Source organism: Hordeum vulgare, chromosome 7H, assembly GCF_904849725.1.
Source record: "Hordeum vulgare subsp. vulgare chromosome 7H, MorexV3_pseudomolecules_assembly, whole genome shotgun sequence".
In the NCBI taxonomy this organism is placed as follows: domain Eukaryota; kingdom Viridiplantae; phylum Streptophyta; class Magnoliopsida; order Poales; family Poaceae; genus Hordeum; species Hordeum vulgare.
Window position 1 is genome coordinate 484,544,115 of NC_058524.1, and position 6,000 is coordinate 484,550,114.

Sequence of the window (6,000 nt, forward strand, 5' to 3'; positions counted from 1 at the left end):
CAAGAAGGCAAGGCCCCAGAATTCTCAGTGGATGAACAAGGAGTAGTGTGGTTTGGGAAACGTTTATGTGTACCCAACAAGGTAGAACTCAAGGATTTGATCCTACAGGAAGCACATGATACACCCTACTCTATTCACCCCGGTGGTACCAAGATGTATCAAATCTTCGAGAAAAATTCTGGTGGCATGGCATGAAAAGGGAAATAGCATATTATGTTGCCAAGTGTGACGTGTGCGAGCGAGTCAAGGTTGAGCATCAGCGACCTGCTGGATTGCTACAACCACTTCGAGTGCTGGAATGGAAGTCGGACAAGGTCGGCATGGACTTCATCACTGGATTGCCCACGTCAAGCAACGGGCATAACTCCATATGGGTCATTGTCGACCATCTGACCAAGGTGGCCCATTTCATTCCAGTCAACACCACTTATGATGGAATCCAATTGGCTAGTCTGTACATCCATCGTATAGTGAGTCTCCACGGAGTTCCCAAGGAGATTGTATCAGACCGAGGCACGCAGTTCACCTCAAGATTCTGGCAGAAGTTTCAAGAAGCCCTCGGAACCAAACTCCCTTTCAGCAACGCTTTCCACCCGCAAACGGGCGGACAAACGGAGAGAGTAAACCCAATACTTGAAGATATTCTCTGCGCTTGTGTATTGGCGCATGGTGCCAAATGGGAAGATTGTCTGCCATTTGCTGAGTTCTCATACAACAACAGCTACCAGTCCAGTCTCTAGATGGCCCCATTTGAAGTGCTATATGGACGAAAGTGTCGCACCCCGCTCAACTGGTCCAAAACCGGCGAACGGTTGATTTTCGGGTCGGAAGTTCTGCAAGAAGCAGAAGGTAAGGTGCAGCTTGTTCGAGAAAACCTAAAAGCAGCCAAGTCGCGATAGAAGAGCTATGCGGATACTCACCACAGAGAATTGGAGTTTAACCTTGAAGAACTCATGTACCTTCGTGTCACACCTCTCAAGGGAACCAAGCGTTTCGACGTCAAGGGGAAACTTGCTCCAAGGTTCATTGGACCTTTTAAAATCACGACAAGGTGTGGAGAAGTTGCTTACCAGTTGAACTACCTCCGGAACTTTCGTGTGTGCACAATGTCTTCCACGTGTCACAACTTTGGAAGTGTCTTCAAGCACCAAACCGTTCCAATCTTTACAAGGACATTGACCATCAGGCCATCGACCTTCTGCCAGACCTCAACTACCGCGAGATGCCAATCCGCATCCTGGACAAAGCTGAGTGTTGCACCACAAGCCGCACCATCAAGTATTTCAAGGTTCAGTGGAGCAACCACACCGAAGCAGAAGCAACATGGGAGCATGAAGACTATCCCCGATCTAAGTTTCCGCTCCTTCTTAGCACCTAGCTTAGGAATCTCGGGGACGAGATTCTTGTAAGGGGGATAGGTCTCTCACACCCTATTTTCACTACCACTTTTTCCTCTAATTCAAAATTTTGAGTTTATTAAAACTTTTTCAAAACTATGGTTGTGAGTGCCATGATTGTCATTGTGTGCTTGTATGCTTGATCATGTGATATCACAAACCACATTTCTCATGACTTAATTATTTTCAAAACCTTTTTATTATTTCTGGTTAAAGTAAAACCCTACTTTGGGATTGCACTACAAGTCCTTAATGGAAAGAAGTGTTCTTACCCAAAGTTAGAGATCTGGTTCTAGCACCATTTTAGAGCACCAAAACCACAAAATAATTATTTTATAAATTATTGTTACAATTTAATTGCATGTCCATTTCTGAGACCAGAAATGGTATTTCTATATGGAAAAATACTTTTCTGCCTTAGAACAATCCGAGAAAAATTGGACATGATCAGAAGGACATATATTTTCCATACATAAGATTTTCAACCCCTATTTATATTATTAATATTTGAGTAAAACCCGGAAAACCCTTTCTGTCTGTTTTGACCTTTTGAAATATTTCCAAAGGAAATATTCTCAATAAATTCCTAGAAAATTCCACTGGTATCCCTAAGCCATATTTGGTGCACATATAAAATTTCACCTTGATCCAAGGTGATTAAGGGCACCAAATAGTTGCAAAACCCCTTCTGTCCAGATTGAAGTTAGAGAAAATCTACATAGCAAAGTTTGTAAAATGGAGTTGATACTTTGCAGGAGTGCCTAATACCTCAAATGAGGACTCCATACCAAAAATGGGATTTGTGGGACTTGATTTGCCCACACTCTCTTTGGAAGGAACAGATCTCGTCAGTTCGTGATGTTTTCAAGTTTACAAAGCTAAACTTGTCCAATGGAGCTCAAACTTGGTGAAACCCCTTGTTTTAGCACCAAACCCAATCTTGTTATGTTGCACACCCAGTGGTGGGGTGCAGCCACCCCAAACCACTGTCGAGCACCTTCTGACAGATGGGTAAAACCCCTCCTAACCTTAGCTAAACCCCAACCCTTTCTCCCAAACTCTCAGATTAGGTGGCCAGGATCAATGCCAAGCCCCAGTCAACTAGCCCCTCTCTGGTTCAAAGTAGAAATGCCAAAACACCCAATCTAAGCTTCAGCTCAAGGCTGACAACACATATTTTCCTTGTCCCCCTTGACTAGCCGAAGCTCCCACGGGTCTCCAACAGCTAGGCATCTCTCAGCCAGTGCCCATGACATGCTAGACACGTCCAAGGCACCCAAGAGCGCGCGAGCATGCCGTGGCATGCCAAAGCTGCGCTCTGGGCGTGCTACAAAGAACCACCGAGGTGGGGGCGACGCTCTCGACCAGTTCCAGCCTGCCCCGTAGTGTCTAACCTCTTCCCCGACAGCCCCTCTGCATGAGGCGTCCATCAGGGCCCCTCATCTCCCGCGCTAAGAGCTGGTGCGACGCGTGCCCACACGTACCAGAACCGGCCAGAGATGCGCGGCCACAAGTGCTCGCCTCTACTCTCTCTCCCCCTTCCTCGCAGTGATCCCTGGCAGTGCAAAACCATGTCCTGAGACCGTGGTTTCAACCCGATCTCCTCTCTGCACCCCCATGCGCGCCACCGTGAGTCACCGGCACTCCCGAGTCGGCTCACCTTCGCGGGCCTATATATAGCCTCCCCCTCGCTCCAGCACCCCTCAAACCTCATCGCAGCAACCTCAATCACCTCCCTAGCCACCCAAGTAAGCCAGCAGAGCCCCGGTGCTCGAAATAGACCGAGGCCCCTCCGCCTCGGAGCTCCGGTCGATCTTCGTGTACACGTCGTCTCATGCATCCCTCTGCCCACCAAACCACTCCTCGTGACACCAGGGATCATTCCCCTCTCTTCCCCGAGCAAATATGTGCCCCTAGCTACCACCTCCACCTTCACCCAAAACCCCTGCGCCGCGGCTACCTCATCACCGGTGAACCTGAGCCCCTCCGGCATTTTCTCGACCTCCATCAGGTAGGCGACGATGAGCCGGACCCATTCCTATCGTCGTTAGGGCCCGAGGACGTCGGTAGCCACGTCGGCATGCTCCTCCTCCTCTCTGGCCAAAGGTAGGAGACGACCCCGACAGGTGTGCCCCACCTGTCGGTGGCCCATCTCTCTCTCCCTCGCTGCCCGCAGACACTGACCGTAGGGACCCGCGCTTCACGTTCAAACCTGACGGCACGCGCGCCTCGACAGGCTGGTTGGCTGCCCTTTGGGCTGGCCCAGTCCCACGCCAAACCAGGCCCGGGTTTGTAGCCCTTTTTCTTTTATTTAAAATCTGAGTTTAAATGATTTTTATAAAAAAGATTTAACTAGTGTAAAAATATATTTTTTCCACTATTATTCTTCTAAAAATGTGTAGTATTTAACAGAACCATTGGTTGAATCTTTGCAGCAACTATTGTGTTTCACAATAATAAAAAGGATTAATTTGGAATAGCTTTGCTTGTGTTAATTGATTTTAAAAATATTCCTTCACTAAGAATAGAAGCAAATATTTTTTAAATAACAACCTGGATTTATTAGAAATAACCAACATTTTTAAAATGACTTTGTGATCTGTTTTGGAGTGAGCTACTTATTATTTTTTACCTTTATACGATGATAGAAAACCCGTGTGACGAAGGAGTCGGAGCGGAAGACCTCGAAGACCCCGGATACCTAGCTGACCAAGGCAAGCAGCCCGTTGACCATGTCTGAGCATATGTTATGATGCATGCTAGTGTAGCAAATATTTCCGTTGCATATGATCATAAGTGCCGGTAAATCATTGAAGTGATGTTACCGATGGCTCCTCCGGAGCACATGCATCGAGCTTGAACCTACCACCTATGAGGGTCATGCTAATATCATCTTGACAAGTAAAGTTAGAATAGCAGTAGCATGAGCATGTTGTTGGTATAAATCAAAGGTTTATGAAAACCCCGTCGGGTGCCATTAATGCCCCAGGGTGATGATGAGTTAGATGGCCACTTTTGGTGAAGTGGTGCACCGGGTATTTGTTTGTGTATGGTTTCGGAAATGAGAATAGATTTATGATGTGTTGACTGTCTCAACCTTACATGTACGACCACGTTACCCCTTTATGGGACGGGGCTATGTTGATTACTCTGGTCGGTGCTAGCAAATAGCCACATTACTAGTGGCGGGAGTGATGTGTGGTCAGTCTCGTGATGGGGTCGTGCCAGGTAGGGCGACTATGCCGTTTTTACGTGTTCCAGGCACACCATTGGTCCCTGCATGGTTGATACTGTCCAGAGTCGATGCTCGTAAGACGTACAACATGTGGGCTGGGTACCAATCGAGTGGACCTCTTTGTCTAGTATCGTCAGGGGAAAGGCATTGATCGGGTAATTACCTCGGGTATGTTATATACCGCGGGTCCTGGATGACACAGAAGTTTCCCGGATCTCGTGTGTCCAGCGTACTACCTCTACATAGTGTAAACCTATTCGAATAGTCGTGTCCACGGTCAAGGACAGTTGGGTGGTGATGCTTAAACTACGTCCACTGGTTTCCGCATAAACCAAGTGTGTGAGATTGGAGTTAAATGAACGAGTTGATATGACCAAGTTTGGTGACCTGGCATATAGGGTGAACCCAGAGTGTTCATCCCTTGACAGACATATTGATATCTGTAACCTGTTCTTCAAACCAACATCAGCTTATGTTGCATACTCATGATCATGTTTATTACAACAAGTTGTTGTCCACCAAAGATGCATACTATTGTTATCCTTCACTTGCATTGTTCATATCATGGGCTGTTTGCTAGTACATTCAATAGTACTCATTAGCTTGCCACTGGTTATATTATTGACCAAACATGGAAGGACAGGAGTTTGGAGATGAGTACGTCTTCAGAGACGCCCCTGCGAACTAGGATGCTTCCGAGTCAGAATGCCTATTGCTGTAGGCTGATGGCATGGGCGCCCGCTTAGCCCTAAGATTTCCGCTACTAGTTGTATCCGTGTGATTTGGCCTTATAGGCCCTACCTTGTGAACTTGGCCATTCGGTCCCGTGATGTAATAATTTGGTATTTGGTTGTAAGACTCTTATTATTCAGTATCTGTGTGTTCAGTGAGCATTGATCTCTGGAATCACTGAGCACGTTTGTTCGGCAATCTCGACTCGTAAGTCGGGGTCCCCACATATTTTGGGTGACATTGTTATATGTTTTGCTACACTTTATATCTTTTTACACATATTTAGACTAACCTACTAACTCAGTGCACCTAGTGCCAGTTTCTATCTACTGATGTCTTTTTCTGCAGGGACTTTTACCCCAATTTCCAGAGCCCCAAAAATCCCGAGAAAAATATGTAAAAATCAGCGTGACAGAAGCTTCACGAGGCAACAAGGTGGGCCAGTGGGGAGCTAGGGCCTGCCTAGGCGGCCACCCTGCGCGACCCCCCTCCTGGTCGCGCCACCAGGTCACCTGGGTGGAGCCTCCCTCCTCTGGTGCCCTCCTTCGGACTATATTTACCTCTCCGAGAGAATACCCTATCATAATATCCAGAATCGCAAATTTCTCCATCGTTTCGCCGCCACATGGCTTCCGA